Raw genomic sequence first — 25592 nt, forward strand, 5'->3', positions numbered from 1 at the left:
CTTCGCTTTTGCCGGGAGTAATTCTCAGAAGCCGGGTCGCTGCCAACGTCCTTGCAGCCAATGGCAAAGAGGCCAATAAGTTCACATTAACTGCAGAGTGTAACTGCGCTGAACATCTGCTCATGAATGAGAGCGTTGCCCACCAACTCAGCGAGTTGGGGGCGCTGATGAAAAATTCAACGTTCCCCGCGCTGGCACGCTTGTTTTGCTCTATTCTCCTGAGCCTCCAGAATTATATTAAGAGAATTTCAGCACGGCGCGGTGTATCTGAGAGAACAGCTGGTGTTGAAAAGGGATCTGCCTCTCTCTGAGAGCTCTGGGACCTCACACCGGATTGGCCTTCTCGTACACCATTTGTCCTTGAAGAAAAAAAAAAAAAATCCGCGCTAAACACTCAGGTAATAATAAGAGAGCCTCAGCTATACATTTAGCTGATTACACTATGAGCGTGAAGCTGGACCAAGAATAACCAATGAACACCTGAACCGATGAGAGTGTATAACGATGGTGGTGCTGATAAGAACTGCTGGGCAGAATCCAGAACCAACTGTCTTAGCTTCTTTTTGACAATTCATGTGGCTTACTCACAAATAAAGAACCGGAAACCGTCTTATTCTCTCCATTTCATGAGCACTGTTTTAGCCCAGCTGGAATGACACTGATTGGAACTGATATTATTCGTAGTTTAAATTGACCAGGCCTTACTGCTTTTGATTAGATTTGATTAGGTTTTATGAATCTAAAAATATGTGGAGATATCAAGTGCCATCAATGATAGGGATTAGAACAAATAATAATGCATTGTTATAGGAAGCCTTTGAATTGGATCATGTGACAAACGGCACAGAAGCTTCCTCTTAACTAGTTAATACTGATACTTAATTCCACTTAATTCCAAGGCTGTGGAATGTGTACCTTTCATTGTTTAGACTAAACTTTCACATAGCATTACCTTTGAAAAGGAAACCTTCATTGAAGCATGAAACCCAATTTAGGAATTTTGATAATTTACATATTGTTATGAAAATAACTGTTCAGCCCAGAATTTGTTTGCGATTTGGTTGCACAGATTCAGTAGTAACATTCTAAACTTCACTACTTGTGTATTAAATCAATGACATATTTTCTACATAATTCCAACTATATTATGTCAGTCAAACATAAAAGAGAGCACAATAATTTAAATTTATCATCATACACATTGCATCCAAAGATGTTTCAGTTGATCATGAAATTAAACAGATTTTTTTTCCCTTCCACCGACTGGAGCAACTGTCTTCACTTTTGTAAGGAAGTGGTAGTGTCCACCAAAAGCTAAAAATAAAAGATTACTTAACATTCAAATAATTTCACTTCTGTCTTTCATAAAAAGTAAGAACACAGCTGGCTATAAATTAGTAAACAACTTTTCGTTAAAAGTCAGAAAAGGGCAGCATGGACAGGACAGCCATTGAAAAAGATTTTTTTCTTTCCATCTCAAAAGGCATTTGCTTATTTTGAACACTATATACCTTTTCCATTGGTTTTAACTGAACCCCCCCACCCACACACAAATTGTTTACTCATCAACACTGTGGCAGTACAAATTATCTACTTTACGAGAGAAATTCAGGACACTGAGTTTCTGTCAACAAAAAAAAAAAAACCTCAATAATGTGTACAGTAACTGCTAAGTTATTAAAATAAAAATGAAACAAAAACATCCTTACGTTGTTGCTATACACCCTTTCCACAAACAAAAAATGCACTGCAAATATTACATTAAGGTTTTGGATGACTAAACTTTCCTTAACAAGACACCAATGTTCTCCTTATCAAAGATATGTTTCATATTTTCAGCTGGTAAATTGAGTATCATGAAAGCCATATTGTAGCATACAATCTATTGAACAAGAGAAAAGTTATCAATTCCTGAACCAGAGGTATCTTTTGTCCAGACAGAAACACAAAAAGAAAAGAAATTTCACATTTCTGAGTAACAGAATTTGAGGGATTGTTTCTCTAGATGGCAGTGATGACAAAACTGGAGCTGAATAAATCTCAAAAGGAAAACGTGGTACTTTATTGCACAGAATAAAATGACACGAGGATTTCTAAAGGTACATATGTACTGCTGTAGTTTTAGAAGTGGTAAGAAAGCCAGAGAAAGACTGCCACACAACTATAGTACCTCTTTTCCATTCATAACGTCAAGTTATGAAGATTTTTCTAAAGGAGATTCAAATGGAATTCTTACTCTCTGGTTTTGCTTTTAGTAGGTCTGAAGCTAGTTTCTCCTAAAATCATTGCCTCTAGTTTGATTGTGGAATTCGGTCTGATAGGCAAAAGTAGAACACAAACTAGATGTTGATAAATCACTGTGCTTCATCTTTATGACAAGAACCCCCTTTTATCAAACTTACAACGTCACACAGAGACAGGAAATCACAAATAACCACTGACAAACAATTATAATTACAGCATTAGCAGGAACTAGTAGGAACAAAAGGAGCAGGAAAATGTAATGGGAATTTCAATCTCAGCTCACAGCACCCCATTACTGGCTAACAGTAATTAATAAAAAATAGTAATGTTGAACATAATTAACAAAATATGAATTACCTTCCCAAACTTAACAAATAGAAAAAAGTCACTTTATTTTTTAAATGATTCAATTATGGAAGCTACACAGAACTTGATTGTGAAGTGCAGAAATGTTCACTTCCAAAAGCATACCAGTGCTTAAGGCAGACTGATTATTAACACCACTGTGTTATTAAAAGTCAATATGTTACAAGTGCGTTGTTTTTATTAAAATGATGAAATCTAATATACAGTATTAGAATCTTTTTAATACAGCTGAGAATGTCAGCTGGTCCCCGTAAATATGACTGCTTGTGTCTTGCATATGCATTGTTGACACTTAATGCAATTTCAGCAGAAGATCCGAATGTGAGCACTATGGGTAATATAATGCTCTTAATGAGAATCCTTTCCAGTTCTAGACCTTGGCGAGATAGCCATAATGCACAGCTCCCCTTTTAATAAAATAATTGTTACAGTTATTAAAGATGAATCTCATCAGAGGCAAGATGACAAAATAATTCATTACTAAAACTGGGCTTTAAATAGCTGCAAATTAAATTTCCCCTGAAAATACGCTTCCAGATAAATTGGATCGTTATTTCATATAAATATTGGATTTAGTGTGCCCTTGAAAAAAATAAATAAAAAATAAAGAAAAATATAAAGAAAAACCATCCAAAAAAAAAAAAAAAAAAAAAAAAAGCCAAATCACCAAATCGCTACACTAGTCAAGGGCTTTCCTCTCCATGTAGTACGTCAAAAGATACAGTGAAAAAGTCTTTTTTTCATTTAAGTATCCCCACCATATCCCATATCCCATGTTTACAGGATTGGGGAGTATTTATGCACACCCTGTATGCTGTATGTGCTGCATGTTGTGTGGGCCCATGGATGTACTGTACTTCCAGATTGTTAATAAAGGCTTATTTATGCATTCAGGAGACATAATTTACGTTGATGGCATGGAAAATTCCCAGCATGCCTTTTAACCTGTCGTTTTTCACTCTCTCCACGGCAGGATGTACAGAGGAAATGCTTTATTAAGGTCCTGAAGACATAAAGTGTGGGGTGACTTACTGATGCATTACTGTCTAAAAGCCAAAGTTATTTAGACCAATAAAAACACTAATATATCGTTTGAGTGGAATTACATTGAAGTTATCTCTACCTTAATAACATCACCACAACCCTGATGTTGTTTAGATCAATAAACCCCATTACAAGTACAGACCTCAACAAAGATAACACTGTACTGTGACAATGAAGTAATGCACTGCTGAATTTCAGAGCAAAGGAGATTCAACTTCGGGGCGATTACACATCTGAAGTCTATAATTGTACATACAATTGCAATCTGTGGAAAGCATTGACTGGTAATATGTTAATGACTATTTTAAATGCAAAATGTAACTTGTGAAGATCTAGTCCACCCTGCCGTCCTTCCCGCTTTACCCTCCAATCCCCTGTCCTCCCTTTCCAAACACCAGGATGATATCAGGGTGGACCCGAAGGTCCGGTCTTGTTCTGTCACGATCCTGGGTTTCCTGTCGGGAAAGGGAGCAGTCCACAGCACTTCTGGTCTCCCTCTCCCTCTCTGCCAGCCAGAATCACACAGAACTGGGTAATGTCCAGAAATACTCGCCTCGCTTTCTCATTTGTATTTGGATAGTGCATGCTGATTATAATCTAAAATGTTCATTTTGTTTAGTGAAGCTTTGAGCAATTCACAGTTAGAATAAGAACATTTCACTCCCTTTTTAGGTATCCTGTCCTGCTGTAATAGCTGTACTAGTAGCAGCAGTAGTTTTGCTATAGTACTAGTACTACTACTACCACAAACAGCAAGGTGTTATAACAAGCAGCTACAGTAGTAATAATAGTACAAGTTATTGTTGTTGCCTTTAATTATGCTGAACTACATTAAAAACTGTCAAACTGTTTACATTCTCTCTGCATAGTTCAAGGGTAGATCTCAGAATTCATGAAATCTGAATAAGTGCAAGAACTCCTCTCTAAACGCATTACAAACGCACTTTTAAAACAGCAAATGAAATGGTAACGCCAAAGGAAAAACAACAATGAAGGGCCATTAAGGATGTCGTTTGTCATTAATGTGAGCTAATGTGCTCTAAACACTGTGACATTCACTTCTGATGAAAAGCTGCTTGTTGATCAGGGGCGGGATGGTAAGAGGAGCAGACACAAAACAAATGACGTTTTAAAAAAAATAGCTTTATTAAGTCCATGATATTTTCATTTCTCAGACTGTTCATAGACTGCATTTGTAAACTAGGCTAGGTATATCTGTGATGGAACTCACAGCTTTCCCATGAGTGTGAATGGTGATTTTTAGCATAGGCTCTGCATCTCTCCCCTTTACGTGGGACCATTTCTGCCAGTGACCAGCAGGTGATGCACTAAATCATTCAGGTGTTGATCAATTCATAGGGACCAATCTTCGCATTCAGAAGTAGAACCACACCCACATTCACCGTAGCAACACTAAAAAAAAAAGGGACACAGTGGGAATTGGGAAATAGACCACTCTCTCTGTACAGCTGTACTAAAAAACCTAATATAATATTCTACATAGTACAGTTTCACTAACTACCTGGGAAACTACTGAAGTCATGTCAAGAATGCAAGAATGATTACCCCTTTATGCTTCTCTCAAACTTCTACGAAATACATGCTTTGTCTTTTTAGCAGAAACCATGTGGAAATGCATGCAAATTGCTGATGACAGCAGTGTGCATGAACCCAATTTAGTGTGCACGTGTGCTTAGTGCAGTGACAAACCCATGAATATCTGCATAGACCCACAAGACTCCACAAACCACAGGAAGAACTGTTTTGATATGTGTCACAAAGTTTAGAAAAGGGAATTTTTCAGAAAGTTTTTTTCTTCTCTTTTTTTCTGTTTGTAATGCGCTTTCAGTGTTTTGGTTTGCTAGCACGCATTTATTTATTTTTTAATGCTGAAAAGCCAGCAGCCATGTCATGCAACTAAGTGTCAACTCAATCCAATAAATTGTGATTATTCTGCCTTCTGAGGCCCACATTTTCTGTGTTCTAGAACCTTCCTTACACTAAAAGGATGAGAAGTATAAATAAATAACTCTAAATACTTTTTTTCTTACATTTTAGAATGCAAGAACAACTGAACAAAACAGCAAAAGATACAAAAAAATAATTATTTTGTCAAATTATGCCAGCCCCCTCCACCACCCAAATTCCTGTTCCATGTCTCTAGCTCTCCCATCTTGTCACCACACACCCCCTCACCTCACCTTTTATCTCCACTGTTCAGTTGCTCAGTGTGACCCACAATGCCACAAAAACATTCTCTCACAATGGAAAGTAAGCAGTCAACAGGAGAGTTGCTTAGCGATGTGAATCCATGGAGATTCATTTCAGTGTTTATTGGCACTACCATTCGTTTGTAACACTGTTTTTTTTTTCTTGCGCATGCTAAAAATACCAATAATGGAAAATATGATGCTTTGCCCACCATAATAAAAGCATTGAAAATAATAGGCACCTTTTTAGTATCCTGAGCATATTATTTATCAAATACCAGGGTTACAAATTACAACCTAACAACTTCCTCATCTTAATAGCCTGCTGTAGCATTTAGAAAACAGTTAGAAAAATTCCATATTTCAGATAATGTTTCGATTACAGTTAATGTCTTCACATGAAACTATAAACCCTGGTTATAACTATCAGCAAAGCCTGCAATCGGCCTAGGATATTAAGTTGGTCTTCATATAACTTATTTTTAATGATCATGTATATATGATATGTTTATGATGCATGGATATCATATATACTGTATATACCCAACAATGTAAAGTACTATCACTTCTCGGTCTTGAAGCTCCTCAATTTTTCATATTTGTAAGGGACATCACGACCAGATATGAAATTCCATATCTAAATTCAGACACCCATTCTCTATTCACCACACACACACACACACACACACACACACACACACACAATAATTTACATCTACAAATATAAAATGGGCAAAAAAATACTGTACTTGCAGTTGGCCAGTAGGAAATTAAATTAAATACATTGTGGTTGACTAAGCCTTGCATGCATTACTGTAGGTGAACCGCATTTATGGCAGATAACTCAGACTTGATGGGACGCAACTGTTAGCGATGCAGAAGGCTGGGGCGCATTACAGATAGCGTAATCGCCGTCAGCGTACAGGCTCCAGATAAGGCCAGCTCTTCCTCTGCGAGACAGACCATCAGGAACTTGAGTGGGACCCAAGTACAAAAGGAGTATATGGAGGTGATGACGGAGAATAATACCTCCGCAGAAATGATCATCTTTGACAGTATTACATTACCGGACAATAAATAAACGGGCTAAAAAAGGACGACGGAGAGGAAGAGAAGCGAGAGAGAGAAAAGAAATCTGCCGCCAGCTCTAAAAGTGAAAGCATAAATAAAGTGTGGCACATCTTTTACCTTCCTCAATTACCCAGCTTTTGACATGCAAGCTGAGCGCAGTGTAATTAACATCTCGGGAGATAATGGGGTCAGTACTCACTGATCAATCTCACACATATATTATCTGCCTTTTACCAAACTATGCTCACGTCGTTTGAGATGAAAAACACAGCGAAGACAGTTGCCTTTTAATAATAAGCCTTAGTTGCGGTTTATGAGCTCTGAGATCAGGTCTTTCTTCCCAAATGTGAATTTAATGTTGTTCTTAGAAGCCCGGATCGTAAACATACAAGCGATTGTGTGCTTTTGAATCTCACATCTGCTTCAATATTTATGGTTATTAAAAAACACAAGCCTAATCACCATTAAAGACATTATGCTTCCATACATAATTAAAACATCATAGTGAAGTTTTCTCTTTAGTCAGTATTAGTATCAGTTGCAGAAGCAGTATTTTAGTGTGAAGTTACTAATAGTATTAGCTGTAAAAGCAGTATGTATTTACAAATTGATCCATTTATTTAAGCAATAGGGTGGCTGTGCTCTCATTAGGTAAGTTTTAATTTACAATACCAGCCTGGACAAGCAGCAACTATGATTAAGAGGACCCTACCAGTTGTTTGTCTGCAGATCAAACACAAATGTAAAGAAAGCCAGGAAGAGAAAAAGAAGAAAAAAAAACATCTAAGCCATTAGGAAAAAACACTGCCTTTTAATCAGCTAGTGGTATGTGCAATCACCTTTTTTCCAGACAGGTCTTGGAGACCTCCCATCTCTAGTCAGATGTGTAGAAACAGGTCCCGCCCACTGGAGACCAGGTAACACCTGGTGTTCGCCAACAGAGCGCCGAGCTGAAGCGAAAACTCTCACCACCGGTGGAGTCATACCTTCACTCCCCTCATTCTGCGGGGCAAGTCACAACCCAGTCCTGCGGGGCCGCACTGACAGCTGCTGATTCATCCCCATGTCTGCACTGACAGGGTGAGATACTGTACACTTCTGATCCCGTCACGGAGATGTACGCAACATCCATTCAGGACAGGACACCGCTCACGTACCCGGCGTTTCCACACTGTGAAACTCAGGAGAAACGGCCATTGATCTGGTTACTTGTGCAAGAACGCAGCTGGTTCAGTTGGCCTCCAGCCACACCACCCGCCAAGATTCAACAATCAAATGGCTGATGGTAAAAAGGGTGGGGCTCTGTTAGCATTGATTGAAAACTGGCATGATTGTATTTTAACACCACTCAACTGCACCAGGTATGGATACGTAGCATGAATAGCAATGTAGAGACTCCAAATGGAAATCTTCCACATCAATGAGTTTTTGACATTCATTTATGGTTTAGTACTGTTCTGTGCTGTTTAGAATCTATTATGCACATGATCACTAAAGTAATTCACAGGACCTTACAACAATCTCAGCGCCTCACAGTGCACCTACTGTAGCAATTGCTAATTGATCTTTTCATCTCGCCAAACAGGTAAAAGGCATTTCATTTCTCTTTCAGTCAATATTGCCACCCTTACTCGCTTTACTAGGTTTGCTCATTATCCTAATATTTTTTTTCCACAAAAACATGCTTCCTCCTGTACCTGTGAACAGATATATTGTTTCCCATAATCCCCTGCTGAGCTCTAGCTACATGCTGTGAGGATAATTAAGGTGGAGCGTTCAATTTCCTGCATGGGGAACTACAGGGCTATTGTATTCATTGCTTGTATTCAAAGCAAATAACGTTTTCCCAGAGATGTTTGCCTAAACAAGCTAAAATATTACCTGCGAATATGGACGAATGAACAGATTGTGAAAAGAAAATAATCACTGCTAAATCTCTGTCTCCTCTTCTCAATGTTCATGGATAACCCGCCATGCCTCAGCTGATACTATACACACAATCTCCGCCTTAAAAAAAGAAAATTCTTAGAACAGTCTCTGGCGCTACAGCATTGATGAGACAAAATGAAGTATCTCAGATCATCTGTAAAAACAAATGCATCGAACACAAGCAATTGAAAGACCCACACTCCGACACATGTCCAATTCGTGGGATGTGAGTACTTCCCACACCACAACAAGTAACACCTGCCGTCTTCGCCGAGACTTTGGGTCACTGGTACACAGTTCAGGTTTCACATATGACAAATATATGGAATTTGTGAGTTAATGACTCCCTCATGCAAATTATAAAGGGACAAGTGGAAGCATGGCCACTGTTCACTGGCTTAGTGCTTTCAAAGAATGTGCCAGGAGCAGAGATAACCCATTACTCACAGCGTGAAGGAACCCAGCACAGAAAAGAGTGCTCAAACATCTACGTTTCGTCTGAGGTCATCTTTTGGCCATTCCCAGACAGGTGCAACACCATTTTCATAGCCATGGAGGAAACCTCTCATGCTGAATGCTGAGAAAAACGGGAGGTCAGACTTCGGCACTCTCATCACGTCCTTCCTCCAGAGAGGGGACAGACAGGCACAAATGTGCAACGGTTCGGCTCAGCCTTGGCTAGTGTCACAGAACATGTGCAGGAGTCTACATGTACTGGTTAAGTCACATGGGACGGAGCTCTTACTGACTTCCATAAAGCAACACGATGGCACACAAACACAACCTTGTCAGTTACAAATTATAATGCATGTGCAAATTGCATTCACGCGTACGCAACTTTCCATGCTTGCCGGCAAAATCTCTGATCGTACCACAGATTTCCACAGAGGAGCTAAAAAGCAATGGGGGGCACACAGAAAACATTTTGGATTGTACAGTGAATTTTCCTTGAGGATGTGGCTATATTTGAGCAATTCCCAATCTGAGATTGTGAACTTATACCCCTTCATGTAAAATTACTAAAAGTGACCAGCTGGGGCTTTAAAACCATTTTAATAATTCAGCGCCATAGTCTCACTCCATGTATATCCACCTTCACCTAGAACATAAGGTACAGAAATAAGGTCAGAGCAATCAACTATATCACTAGCCCATGAAGAAAAAGTAGATAGTGTCTTATTGTCGGTTGGGTCGTTGATATTTTTCATGGTAAATGTTTCATGTTGATCTCTGAAACTGGCTAGCAGCACGCAAAAAAAAAACTTTTACAGTGCAAAAGAGTGGTTTTCAGAAATACAGAAGCTAGTCAGTACTACAAATTAAACTGCATTTAACTTACATCATGTTAAACTGTTCTCTATAGTACTTTTCTTTTTAAATGCCACGCAAACTACCACACAAGCGCAAAAAATAAAAGAATAGTCACACAAGTTACAACAAATCATTTAAACATTGGTCATTTCAATGTTGCCACCCCCTTTTTAAAACAGTACATGTCAAAAGTATTCTAATATTAAACAAACTGAAAATGAGTAAGACTAGTGGAGGGTGTGTGTGTAGCGAGAGGGGGGGGGGGGGGGCTGATCGGGGCTATGTGCAGTGGGCGAGGGGTTAATGCAACTTTGTGCAGGGATGGAGATGGTTTATAACACTGTACACTTATAACACTGCAACAGATGTGTGTTTTATACAGGAGCTTCCCTTGCCGTGAGCCCTGGAGTTCCGATCCTGGAGTCCACACCTCCGAGGGCCATTAGGCCCAATAAAACATGCCTTTGAAAGTGCATGTGGACCAGTACCGGCATGAAGCCAGAAGCCCGTAGTGAAAATGTCTCTCCCCCCCCCCCCCAAAAACACTTAAGAGCAACGGTTTGAAACCCCCAAGAATCTTCATAAGTGTGAATGGTTAGCAATTGTAGTTGTGATTAACTAAATAGAGAAACAAAAAGCCAATCCATAATATTTTTGGTATTTTTTGACGGCACAGTCATTTCTGGCTGGCCTTTATAAGATATATAATACCTTGTTAAAAGATATTCCGCCAAATGCTTCCAAATGTTAGTCTGGCCTCGGCACACGACTGTGTCTTGAGTTCTAGAGTAATAAAATCACAATCAATAATTACACACTCCGTACAAGCACATTTGTTAAGATTTTTCACCACTCAGCAGCAACCATCTCCAGGCCCCCATCCTCACCTCCACCTGCGCTGTGTGGCCAGCACCCCACCTATCTCTCTTCCCAGAGCTGATCAGTGTGGCCTGTGCAGGCCGTGATCTCCACCTCCAGAGCCCGGGCAGGAAGCAGCACTGGGCCATGCCTAACGGTTCAGCATGGGGGCTCCCAGATCTCTTACACAACACCGTCTCCTGCCTGGGGCCGGCGGCTCCCGCCTTCTACCTGCGGGTCTGCCTTCCTTTTGTGAGATGATAAGACCGGAGCTGGTGGGGGTGGGGACGGCACATCCTGCGTGAAACCGCATCCTGAACAAGCATCACCGCGTCTCACTGTAAATAAATACTCTCTCCTCGCAGAACTTCCGTCAACTGTCACTGCCTTGGCTCCAATCACCTTCAAGTCCAAACAGGAAAGCGCAGAGAGGCGAGCGAGATGGCTGATATGAGCTTTAATTTGCTTTTTGCTGCAGTTTTCCTCGGCCCTGCACTTCCTATTCTCCCTCAGAGCCAGCTGCCCGGGATCTCTCAGACACTCCTGGCCCTTCCTGTCACCCTTCATTACTGTGTTATTGTGGGCCAGCTCCGCCAAGGGGTGGGGGGGGGGGGGGTGGAGTCACCACTGGGTGCAACCCAACCCGTCACACAAGGCGCACGGGCACACATTTAGGCCAAAAGGCGTACGCGTAAAGAGACGCATATTAAAAAGAAAAAAAGAAAAAAATTTATCAGCCAACTTATTACCTGCTAATCCGTTCTGCACCATCAGAGGTGTTGCTGAACAACAGAGGCATGATGAACCCAGCAAACTGAAACAAAACAATCTTGCCAGCGGCAAACTGTTTTTGTTGTCTTACAGACATTACTGATGCGATTTAAATGCAGAATGTCCTTTGAGATTAATCATATAACACTTCGTATCGCAACACATATATTGAAGTACAAGGTGTAAAAAATAAAAATAAAATGTGTGTTCAAACAAGAAACAAAAAACAGCCTAAATGTGTCACACATCAGTTTTTTGTGCCATGGTGCAGACTGAGCCTGACATTCCTGAATCAAAGTAGCCTAATGCCAGCGTAAAATGCAAGAAAAAACATAGCAAACCCATTGACAAGTACCTGCATTCAGAAAGGTTTAGTTCATTCTGAACTGCAATTAAATTATACATCTTGCTATCCTAAAGCACGTCAGAAACAAATCATTTTTTGAGCCATATCTGTTCTATTCCAAATGATTCACACTTTTGAGAATTTTTCACACAATAAACGACTCACACAAATCCAAAATGATGACCCTGCAAAACTGCCTTGGGCCTGGCATAAGGACTGTTTGAAGGATACATATAAAGAGGAGTGCAGAAACCATCATGCAATACGCAAGTTGTTGACATCATGCATGAACCTCGTATCTCTCATTTCTGTCATTATGGGGGTTTTTTAAACACACTGAATGTTCTCATCAAGCTCAATGTATTCATGTATGTTTATTTTCTTAACTCAATAACTAATACAATTGGTTTAAAAACCCAAATAATAAAAACAGAATGTTCACTGGTAAAACTGCTCTTAGTAAGAATTCCATTTTTGCATATGAGGTTTCTGCACAACACCGATGACGTGCACTCTGAATGACTCATGTGCCAAATAAAAGAAAGAAGAAGTAGATAGTTAACAAAATTACAAATTTGATGCAGCTGCCATCCAAATGCACCTTAAAGAAAAATGACTTCCAGATACTACTGACAAATAAAACTACAAATGGCTTAGCACTCAACCCAAATCAAAGGAGCACTAGTTCATGTGAGGTAGCACTATGGCCCTATGCCTTTTCGTGCTGTAGAGTAACAGCATTCAGTCTTTCCCCTCACCCCACAACCTCTGCGTATATTCTTTTATTACACTTCAGTGGGTGAGGAGAGGAAATTGCATGCAGCTGCTGACTGTAGGCCATCAGTGCTCTGCCTAGACACAAGCATGACCCACCAGGCCAGTAAATTCATCCAGTAACTGGTCTGGCAAGGAGGGCTATGCTGTCCTGACTTGATACGCACGTGGCTTTGCATATCTTCTGCATGCATCTATACGATTTGAGTACAGCGAAAATCATCACTAACAGTAGATCTGTTAAGTATGGGCTGCTACTCAATTGAAATAACTAACACAGACTTTTTTTTGTGTGTGTGTTATTCTCAAAATAGTGTTTTAAATTAACACAAAAAATGATGACTTTGGAGCATCATGTTTTGTTCAATGCAGTGAGAAACAGTGAAAACAAACCCCTGACACTTTAAAAAGGGAAATTATCCTGCAGCCAATGCTGACATTTCCCATTCGTGTGGTGATAAGATAAAGCATTGTCATAAACGAGTGAGATTTAGTGTCAGGTAACCGTGGTAACAACCCAAATGGAAGGTGAGCAAGTGAAACTACTTTTTATAGGTTTCCTACACAAAACAAAAATCAGCCATTAGAGAGAATCTAACGTACACATCACACTGTAAACGGAAGCTCACAGATTTCACACATGCATTGGCCCATTAAATAAAATACTGGAATAGGTTTTACTGTTGGTGTCATCAAGCTACAAAATGATTATATTTGTAAACTTTTATTTTTAATTTCCTCCCTATTTGAAATTTCCTCCCGTATTTGGAATCTCTAGTCAAAACCATGCCATCACGACTTGTACACCAGGAGCACAGTTGCAGTGGTTAAAGAATTTGGCTTGTTAGCAGGAGGTTGCAGATTTGAATCCTGGTAGGGACAATTTTATTGTACCCTTGAGTGTGGCACCTTACTTTATTTGACAAACATCCATATTGGTAACTATATAAATGCATAATGTGTAAAATGTAAGCTGTGGAAGTCACCCTGGAAAAGGCTGTCTGCTAAGTGGATAAATAAATTATAATAATGATCTTATTTTCCTCCATCTGCATCTCTCTGCACCTGTAACTACATCAATTATTTGTTTGTGTGTACTGGCATTCAGCCATGTCTCCTTGCCAGTACCTATCACAAGTCATACAAAATAAACTGAATATAAAGCATGCAATAGCAAATATAAAATTATGGAATTATGCATATGGATTACACATATATGAAAAACCAACATAAAGTGATTTAATAAAATGCTGGGCCACCACGAGCCACCAGAACAGTTTCAATGTGCCATGGCATAGATTCTACAAGCCTGTGGAACTCTACTAGAGGTATGGAACACCATTCTTCCAAAAGATATTCCCCCATTTGGTGTTTTAATGATGTTGGTGGACAGCCCTGTCTAACACGTTGGTCTAAAATCTCCCATAGGGGTTCAACTGGGTTGAGATCTGGTGACTGCGAAGGCCATAGCATATGAATAACATCACTTTCATACTCATCAAACCCCTCGTGCCCTGTGGATGGGGTCATCCCACTCCCATTATGATAGAAATGTTTCATCATAAGATAAAGGTGATCACCAAGAATAACTTAGTATTGATTTACTGTAGTTGTGGACGGACTGTTCTTGCTGACACTGTCTGATCAAGTCTTGAATTGACATTCTCAGTCACCTGAGGAAGAGTTGCTCTTCTGTTTTTTCGTTACATATCGCATTAATGCACAACCATCATGGTCATCGAATGTGCACTTTCAACCACAATTTCTGACCCAATTTACAGATGTCTTTCCCATAGAACTAAATGCAGATGTCACTTTCGTCACTGTTCCTATTGAAACACTGGCCGGTTGAGCAGTCTTTGTGACTGACGCTCCTGCCACCTGTGCTGCAATAATGAACCCGCTTTCAAAGCCACTTATATCTTTTCCTCAGGGCATTTTGATCCAAAATTTGAGGTCAACTGGGCCTGCTCAGAATTTTTATACATGCCACAGAGCATGATAGGATGCTAATTGCTTAACTGTATCATGCAGAATACTTGTATGGAAGCATCTGTATTCGTTATGTTTTTTCTTTAATTTGTCACCAGTCTATCTATCTACCTATATATATATATATATATATATATATGCATATGGTTTTTGGGATGTTTGAGAATGCCTTGTAAACAGTACTGATGTCACAACCAAAAATATTTCATAAATGCATCACTGCAACCCAATATACACTAGGGAAGAAAATGCTGATAGTTTCCTTTTTAGAGGCCATTTCCCATTTACGCACAAGAATACATTTCAAAATCAAGACAGGTCTGAGTGCCTACTCCTAAATGTGTATAGCCTTCACACTGAGAACCTAGCGTGCTTAATATTGTCATGTCCAACGATCATTTCAAAGAAAAAACAGCTGGCCGTTTTATATTTCTGACAGAGAAAACACTCGACAAGTATCCCCTCTGAGGCTGGATTCCTGATTGGATGTTGCAATGAGGCACAAAAATCACATCATTAGCAATGAAATATGTATCATAGTTCAGTTTTGCATTACTGAGAATAGACTCCTCAACAGCAGAAAAATAGCAGGTCCGTGCAAACAGTCTGGTAAATAAACACACAGCACGTCTGCCAGAACCAAAGAGCAGGATGCTGTTCATTCAACCCTTCTCCCTGTTGCCAAGATAGATGTGGATTCTGAGTGTTAATGAGCGTGTGTATTTTCACATGCTCACATTTATAACTTGTATTGTTTACACACTTATTATTTTAGGAAATAAGGCCCTTCAAACTTGGAATGAAAACCATGGCTATAAATTTACAGTTACCAGACCTACCATAAGGACATTACTATCTCTACATCCACTCAAAATTATTTGAACAAGACAAGTGGATAATTGCAGCCATATAATAGCTAAAGAGACCCAATTTAAATAGTATTTTCAATATGACTGAATAGGCAAAAATAACTAGACAAAGCCTACTAGTTAAAGGCTATCAAAGCTTTAAAAGTGAATACCAATCCACCAAGAAAAAATATATATAAACGATGCACTTAAAACAGAAAGCGTAGCAGCTTAGCATTCATTTAATGATTTAGCACCCTCTGGATATGGTGCAAATTTGATGCCTTATCAGGAATACTTCCAGTGGCGATTAAATCAGGCTAGTGATCTAATATTCTTCCAGCAGCATCTATGTGAAGTCGGCCGTATGTTTGGCAGTCGCCAAATGTGCAAAACTAGATTGTGGTCCAAGGGCTGCAAGCATACAGACGTCAATTTCCCGGCTACAGTGAGAGCTCTGCAGGCACATTTTCAAGAGCACCCTTAAAGGGCGGAATCTCACTGAGCATGCCTTTCTCTAGCCAAAGGGCCACACAGAAGACACACTGCAATAGAGAACGAATGTCAGCGTGCATTCATGCATGCACATGCGTGTGTGTGTGGGTGTGTGGGTGTGTGTGTGCATGCGTGCGTGTCCGCGTATGTCAATTCAATATCTTAAGGACCTGTTTCTGATAATCATCTTCCAATTCCTCCAGTGTGGAGGCACAAATAACCAAATAAAGGCCAAAACACGCTTCTCTGTTGTCCTTAACGACATAATACCACTTTTATGCACAAGCGACTGATAATACATAATTGCGCAATTAAAACAATTTGCCATGTCTATCTGTCAAACTGATCTAATTTGCCTTGTGCATGTCAGAAGAGCACATAGACCACTCTACTCCACCCAAGGCAAAACTCATCTGCGTCTCTTGGGAAAATATTTTTAAATGGCACAAAACAACACCACGAATCCCTGAAATGAATTCCAGCTCCAATGTAGAAGCAACATATGAGGTTGTGTTCCGAATGTAAGTGAATGCTGAATGCTGGGAAGGTTTTATGTTTTTTTCTGTGATCTAGTATCATTCTTGGGAGAAGAGTAGCAGAGGGGCTCATTTTCATTCTAGTTCAAATTATGATGGACCATCAATCCGGCAGTCAATCTCCTTCCGGGCAGCAACAAGAGACATTTTTATTGAGATCACACACTTCTCCATGTACAGATACTCTGCAAAGGCCTCGCTACGCAATAAAATAAAAAATAAAAAACAATCTTCTAAATAACAAATGAAAATAAAAGGATCAATATTGAAATTCAATACACACAATAAAATACTAGGGCAATCAAAATCAAGACTATTCGTGGCACTATAACAATGCCAAAGTGTAGTATTGTGTATATATTGCTGGCTTGATCAGAAGGCCAAAAACTACCCCTTGTGGGGTAGATAAACTAAATTAAAATCAGCCTACCTCACATCTTGACCAGGAGTGTCAGTTGACTCTTCTGTCCATTACACTGCACGGACTAAAGAAATCTGATCTAATCAATTTCTGCACATCAGAAATGTTCACGTGTTTTTGCATCTGTGGGGCACTTGATGTAATTTAAAGCTCATCCACTTTAACCAATCTCTGCGGTATGCAGCCATGCTCCATGTAGCCATGGTAATAGCCACAGGCCTGCTTTCCTGACCACAGACCCAAGGTGGGGTGGGTGTGGCTGGTGGAAAGAGGGTTCTCGCCTTTAACCTGGAAGACCGATTCAGCAAGCCAAACCAATGATTTAATGAAAGACGGAGATCAAATAACCTTTATAGTCCCTGTCAAATGAACTTAAATGGCCACAACTGATTAAAAAAAAATATGTATGGTAAGTTAAAATTTATGTATAACCACACTCGCCTTGTGGTTTTTCAAGGAAACAAAGCTTGAAGACTCTTTTAAGACCTAACCATGTGTTAATCTAACACATGTGGCAGCCATTACATAATAAGCTTCAAAGAAGAAATGCCCTGTGGTACTCACACGTAAGGGCCTACTGTACTCACTGTGACACTCTCTATGAAAGAAATGGCCTGTGGTACTCACTGTGATACTCACTATGAAAGAAATGGCCTGTGGTACTCACTATGGTACTCACTAAGAAAGAAATGGCCTGTGGTACTCACTATGGTACTCACTAAGAAAGAAATGGCCTGTGGTACTCACTGTGATGCTCACTATGAAAGAAATGGCCTGTGGTACTCACTATGGTACTCACTAAGAAAGAAATGGCCTGTGGTACTCACTATGGTACTCACTAAGAAAGAAATGGCCTGTGGTAATCCCTATGGTACTTGCTATGATATAAATGGCCCATGGCACTCACTGTGTTACGCAGTATGAAAGAAATGCCCTGCGGTACTCAATGTGGTACTCACTATGAAAGAAATAGCCTGTGGTAATCTCTATGGTACTTGCTATGATAGAAACGGACTGCGGCAGTCACTATGAAAGGAATGGCCTGCGGTACTCACTGTGGGAATCATTCCGGAAACGCAGCAGTAGTGTCTGAAAAACCTTTGCGAAAAAGTTTTTATTTTTATTTTTTTTATTGTGCTCAATGACTGAAACTGTTGGCCGCAAAGCCCTCTAATGAGGCGTTAAGTTCCATGGCAGAGCAGCAGAAGGCTAGTAAGTGATGTGCACCCCCCACCACCACTATCATCACCCCAACCCCCTCCCCCCACTACCACATCAAAACTCCCAAAATCGCCCAATTCTTGGTCACAAAATAACAACCGTCACCTTCAGCAGTATTCATTAAAACAATGTTAATACTGTCTTGTTGGTAATGTAATTTTTATAATTGAAATTTAATTCTCCCACAATATTTGGAAGATTTTTAATTGACGTTTGTTGTAATTAATTGCTGGGGAACTGCAAGCCTTCACTGGAAAGTTAAAAAAACTAGATCTGACATGGAGATTGGAAGAGTACAGAGTGGTGAGGTGCCTGCTGGGACAGTTTCATCATCACAGCCGCCCCTCCTGCTGATGAAGAGCAGGGGGATGATGGCTCTTCCTCACAGCAAGAGATTTAATTGCGCGCAGATTCCATTACCTCCGCACAAATGCCACGTTAGCTTCTGATCAGGGGCAAGGCAGGCAATGCCGACCTGGCGACCAGCCAAATGACTATGGAGACCGTGTTCAACCAATCATCAGCTGCCACAATAATACAAGAAAGAGCGTGAAAGGGTCAGAAAAATAACCTCTGAAGAAAGTAACACAAACCTATCCAACACAGGATCTAAACTGCATACCAAAATCAGACCAGAACTGATTGAAGCTAAATAACCAAACCATTCCTACAGCACATAAACTCCAAACTACATACTCTAAGCAAATGGGAATGGGATCCATGCAACAAAAGACTAGGTATCCTGGTATGTCTGCTTCACTTGCTTTTGAAATAGTTATAAATAGGAAATTGTTAACAAATATATTATATATTAAATATATATAATTAAAAATGGTTTGACAACAAAATAGCATATCAAAATGACTTGCAGTGCGATCGACACACCAAGGCAGATCAAGCATGGATTTGCATGGGTAAATGCTCAGCCCTCCTCATCACAGTACTTTTGGTAATATAAGTACATGCTAGAAAAGTTTAATCAACTTTATACAGACCATGGTAAAATATCACTAATGATAGTAAGGATAACTATATTTATATTTATTACTGCATTCAATATAAATGAAATAATGATGATGAATTTATCTTTATTTCAATTAATAATTAATGTAATCTCCATGCATTTCATTGTATGCGGTGGTTGCCTTATTTTATTCCCGAGAATCACAGTTTTTACTGGAGTGTCAAACACATGCAGAACCTGTTACAACAGTCTCCTGCCACTACCATGAGCCAAAGTCCAGGTAACACTATGGAAGAATGATCTCCACATATAAAAGCAGACAAAGAATTATTTCAAGTAGGGAAATGTTTTAAACCTTGTTCAGTAATGTGAAAGGATTATGCTTTGAAGTCTGAATACTAATGCAAAATAAGATGGCACAGATAGGCATCTTTTATAAGTTTGTGTACGAGTCTTTTATCACAGAAAGAAAAAAAAAACATCAGTGTCCAGAGAAGACAACATTTGGTTTATTGGTGCATGAGTACAACACACTGAACCTTTCAATGGAAAATGGAAAAGCCCTCACCTTGTTTTACTTTTGAAATGCTATGGTTTTCTATTTCTGCAAAATACAGTCATTTCTTTTGCTGTAATATTTTCAGTGAACATTAAAGGCATACTTTATAATGTGTATATCATTTAAAGTTTGGCCTAATTACAATATGTAAGAAGTAGTGGCAATTTTGTAATTTTGAATTTTCACTGTGAAGTGGAAAAAATTTAGCCTAATTATTATCGTTACTACTGCTTCTACTGCCACTATTACTACTACTACTACTACTAATAATAATAATAAAAATAATAATAACAACAACGTTTTATTTTCACATATCAATTACTCATTAATAAATAAATTTGGCAACAATCACAACTACATTTGAATGTATTTTTAGAAAAAATAAATGAATCTCAGTTCTCTATCCATGTCACTGATAACTAGAAGTACAATAACATGTCAGTTTTCATGCCTGTTACATATTTAAAATAAACATACAATTGGTGAGCAGGGACAACAATAATTAACTACTGAGCAAGATATATACTTTTATCCCTTTATTTGAGGATAAAGTTATTAAAACTAAATAATGTTTAGTTTAAGGCCAAAACAATATCTTGTCAATTGGATTGTCTTCATATGTTAAACTAAATAAACTTTCATAAATACAATTTTGCTAATAAGTTCTAATACACATGAAAACATAAATATTAGTGTCACCTTGTTATAAGATACAATATGATAAAATTTAATGACAAAAAGTAAGGGCATAATTTATTAATTGACAAATAGCATTCCGTTCTATTTTAAAGTTTTAATCGTTCTACACAAAAAACTGAAACGAGTTCACCAAATGTTACTGCTTTCTGAGACTTATTTTATGTTTGTTTCCATGTTTACTTAAAATAATTTCCATACAAACACTGCAAATACTACTGTAATGACTCTTTGACAAGGGTAATAATGAGTGCTTACCGTTTTCACTTGTTTTGGTAAGATGGACATTCCATCTGTCCAATGGGAATTCAGAACAAAGTCTTCAAAGCCCCAACCATCAGGGGCCCACAGAAGACCTTACTGTGCCTTAATGAGAAGAGAGAGAGAACACAAAAACAGACAGATAATCAAGTTACAAACAGGAATTGACACCATTTCTAAAGGTGGGGGAAGTACCCTTAGTTTATTTATTTAACCTGTACACGCAAGACTGAAAATGAAGTGAAAAAAGTGACATATGACACAAACCACAAGTATTTAACTTGAATTATGACACACATCTTCCTATCACTTATTTGCAGACCCACATACATTTTAAGCCATCCAATCTGTCTTCAGTTCTTTTTATAGCACCAACTTTCAATATGAATTATATCATAAAACAGCATATCCATCACAAATCAAAACTGACTAATCTTACTTCAAAGATCTGTCACAAAGTGTTAAACTCAACATTAGAGAAAACCCACAAGTTTTGATGCATACCTACATAGGCTTTCCAACTAGCAGAGGAACAGCAAACTACAACCAAAGTGAGTCACTCCAGTTAACATCATTAATAAACATGACCATCAAAAATCACACTGAACAAGCCTGACCTTTAGCTGAACACATTTACATTTCTTACAAATTCTTTTTAAGGAGAAGCACCACAAAATGTCAGTAAATAAAATTCAACTTTGGTATCATCAGCGAAGTAGTGTGCTGGCATTTGGTGATTATGTTCACCGTTGTATCATATATGTTTTTTCCCCCCCTATTGATTTACTAATGAAAGGAGGGACAGCTAGCAAGGAAACTCTCACTAACTGCTGAAAATGATATGACAGATATGATAGCCAGAAACAGAATATGTAAACGAACTAACGACACACGTTGAACTGGAAAATGGATAGTTTACCGTCTCACGCTTGAGGAAGTTTGCATATGTGCACAGCATAAAGCAGTCTACGTACGCACTATGCATGGTGCATGAGTGGCTCCTAACATCTCTCTCCCCGCCCAACCTCCCCGCCTTACGCCTTATACAGTGTGTGCGAATACAGCTGACTGGGACCACCAGCGTCAGATGACCAAGTGTGCTACTGCAACTCACAGGGTAGGAACCAAACGAGACACAACAAACCGCAGAGACGACATCTCAACTCGTTATAATTTATGTGTGTGGAATTCCGCTAACCCCATTAGCACAGTGCTGTTTCCACAGCGTGTACACATTCCTCCCCTGACATCAGCCTCTGAGCGGCCGCCGATAAGACCGTGCTGATTAGCCACCCGTACGCATGTCATTAATCAAAAAAAATATGTTGATCCCAACAGACGACTCTGCCCACAGTATTTATGTCTCTGCCATTTTGGCTCTACTTTTATCAGGAGTCCATTGTTCAAAAAAAAAAAAGGGGTGGGGGGGGGATGGGGTGCTGAGGGGATTCATTTAGAATGTGCCATGTCACCTTGCTCAGCAACCAGTAACCTGTGCTATGAAATATGTTTCTTTTGCATAACACAATATTTCCAAACAGAACGGAATAATATCCAAAGAGAAAAGGGTGAGGTAAAATTGTCTACGCTCTTTGTAAAAAGGCTTCTGTAAGCCAGCTGTTCGAAGCAACGTGCCTCCACTTTGAAACATGTGGTTTTAATCCTTCCTTCACACAAATTACAATCCTTGTCAGTTTCAAAAGAAACCAGTTACCAGCCACTTTAAAGCAGTTTGTTAATTGCCACTTATTTGTGTGTCAAGTTTGCAAGCAATTTGGAAAGAAACTCCAGAGAGCTTGGCGAACAGGTCCTTGTGCGTTGAGCATGCATTGAAGTGTAGTGGTTTGTTTTCTGCAAGTCTAAAAAATGTCAGCAAGATGTACCCCCCCCCCCCCCCACCATCCTACTCCACCCTCTCATCTACACTTATTTTCCACTGTCACATACAGACTGCAGGAGCAGTGGACTGTGGAAAATAAGGTAGTACGTACACTCCAAGGTCTTTCACCATTCTGTGGTATAGCATTACACTATGGGTAAAAAGTCACTGTACCAACCCTCTTACGCTCATTAATGAGAGAGACATTATCCAGAAAGCCCTCCATCGCTGCAGTTTCTTGGGTGGGTTTCATGTTACACTATTTCATGTAATTGTCTGTTTATTTCCCCGAGTCCTCCAGCAGTGAGAGCGTCCACGGCGATGACAGCCGAGGTCCCCGCTTGGGCGACCTCGGACACAGAGGCTGGGAGGCCGTCCAGTGGACTGGACCTACTTGAGAGGCGAGGCTGCCGCCTACCCCGGCGCTCTCTGAACAGAAAGTGAACCCCCGGCATATTGGATCAATGGCCTGACCCATCAACTCACCCCACTCCCCGGCACCTAGTCTAATAAGAGCCGGGCCCGTGGAACGCCCCTGGCTGACCTGCGCGCCTCAGGACAATTATAAGAAAGTGGTCTTCCAGCACAGACGCCCACTTGACCTGGGAATGCAAAGTAAGAGAGAGAGCCACATGATTTAAACTCCTCCCCAGACCTCGCTGACAAGGTCACGGGGTCAACGCAGACATTAACAGGTCAGTGTGCAGCCCACTTGGGAACAATTACTCCCAGTCACAGCTAAGTGGACACTTGATTGAACACGACGCAGGCAGGACACACATCCCACAGATAACAATCCCATGAGCCATTTAAAATAAAAGCCCTTGTGATTCCGCCTTTATGGGCAGAATTCATCTTCCTTTTCCTTTTAAAAGAAGGTGCAAGTTTGACAGAGAGCCATTTTATCACACAGAAGTGTAACTTACCATTAAAATTTCCCTGCCATGTCAAGCAGGGCAGGGCGACAGCAGGTGTCATTGAATTAAAAGAACACCTATAATTATGAAGAAAAAAAAAAACAATTGCCAAACATTTTTATCAATGTGGCACAGATAACAAACTTTTAAAATGCATGTGTTCCTTCTCCAAATCACGGGACAGATATATGTGAGACTATATAATATATATATATATATATATATATATATATATATATATATATATATATACATACAATATATAGTATATATAGACAGTATATATGTGTGAATGCCTGCGTTCGTGTGTGGGTGCGGGATAAACACATGGGCTCACAAGTTAAAATAATCAGCCGCATCACAGACCAATTTCAGTACTGAAAACCAGTAACCAGAAATCTGCGTTGTAATGCTATTAGGTATCCAGTTCCAAGTAAATATTTTACAAAATGTTTGCCACATTGTTAAATACTTGCCAGTGCCTGCTTCAAGTGTGAAACATACAACAGTTAGCATTTTATCCCAAAAATCACCATAGTAATAACAAAATCTCTCAAAAACATACTGTATTTTGAAAACAGCATCTTACTAAGCAGTTGCCTCTTTGTAGATGTGTGTAAAATGACAGAATAATCCTTCACAACCCATGGTCAATCCATACAGTTAAAGAAACTAGTGGCGGGCATATTGCAAATAATCCACTCTAAATATGCGCCTCTCTCAGAAAATGAACTACTTGACCTCTGCAAAACAAGCATGCAATTCCATTTCCAAATTTAGTAACTCACTGCCATTCCCATCTGATGTGCTCAGTGTTCTGCATACATGAGTTACGGTGCTTTTTATCTGCACAATTTGTTTCAACTTTGCACCCTGAAATGAACAAAAAAAAAAAAACTGTTGCGTATGTGAAGTGTGTATCATATGAAACTTAATAACATATAGGCTAACTGCTGGATGCATTAAATGGTCAATTCAATCTTCCCGTTTATTATTTATTAATCAAGGAATGTGCATTCCCTGATGTCACAGTGATGACGGAGCATTTTTTTGTTTGTTTATTGTTTATTTTCCTTTCTTTTGAAAATCAATTCCACTCTGTTGCTTCTCGACCGCTGTAGCAGCTGTAGGCTGTTAAGAGTCTGCTGATGACACAGTTCACCACTTCTCCAGGAGAAGAGATTGAGATGGAGGGAGTTTGCCACATCTGCAGCTGATGAGTATGGGGGTAAAAGTGTGGCAGACAGAGGGAGGAGGAGAGAGAGAGAGCAGCCCTGGCTCAATGCATTGTCTTCTATTCAAGCACCACACACACACACACACACACACACACACACACACACACACACGCACGCTAAAAATAGACACACTTTTTCAGAAGGCAGAAAATCACTTTATCCGAGAGTCTGCAGGCCTATCCCATTACTGCACAGGCCTATCGCAGCCACTTCCTCGACGCTCGCAATGAGAGGCGGAGGATCCAGGAAGCAACGCGTTAGCGCAAAGGAAACGAGCTGCAGCGCTGGGTTTCTCCCCTCTCTGCTCATTAACTGGGCTCCGTTCCAATTCATTTAGGACCCCTGAGATACAACCTTCCTCGAATTTACCGAAATGACACAACATTAACAGATTTGCATATGCAAAACGGTGAAGCAACAGGCATTCCTGCTCAATTGACCTATTGCTTGTTGTGGCAGCCGAGTTATTCCCCGGGACGATTTTGTAACCAAGTGGGCGTCATGTGAATACCATCTGGGTACCACTTATTTAAAGCTGGCAGAAGTCCCGTGGCAGCCAGCCTGGCAATGAGGAGGAAGGGAATAAATTGCATCATTTACTTAACATCCATTTGCTGTTGTGCCCGTTAAAAACCCATGAC

The 25592-nt window shown here is 39.7% G+C and overlaps 1 protein-coding gene across 6 annotated transcripts in view; it reads right to left on the reverse strand.

The window, feature by feature from the left end:
• foxp1b (forkhead box P1b) overlaps positions 1-25592 on the reverse strand; it is a 175958-nt gene that overhangs the window by 125933 nt on the left and 24433 nt on the right. For 4 of the 6 annotated variants that reach the window (XM_035389422.1, XM_035389416.1, XM_035389424.1 and 1 more), the window contains exon 2: positions 20915-21022. The gene's annotated coding sequence lies outside the window, so the exon portion shown is untranslated. Of the gene's footprint in view, positions 1-20914; positions 21023-23282; positions 23399-23722; positions 23791-25592 lie in introns of all 6 variants that reach the window. The other 2 variants (XM_035389417.1, XM_035389418.1) reach the window with 2 other exon arrangements.

This window comes from Anguilla anguilla, chromosome 13, assembly GCF_013347855.1.
Source record: "Anguilla anguilla isolate fAngAng1 chromosome 13, fAngAng1.pri, whole genome shotgun sequence".
Lineage (NCBI taxonomy): Eukaryota > Metazoa > Chordata > Actinopteri > Anguilliformes > Anguillidae > Anguilla > Anguilla anguilla.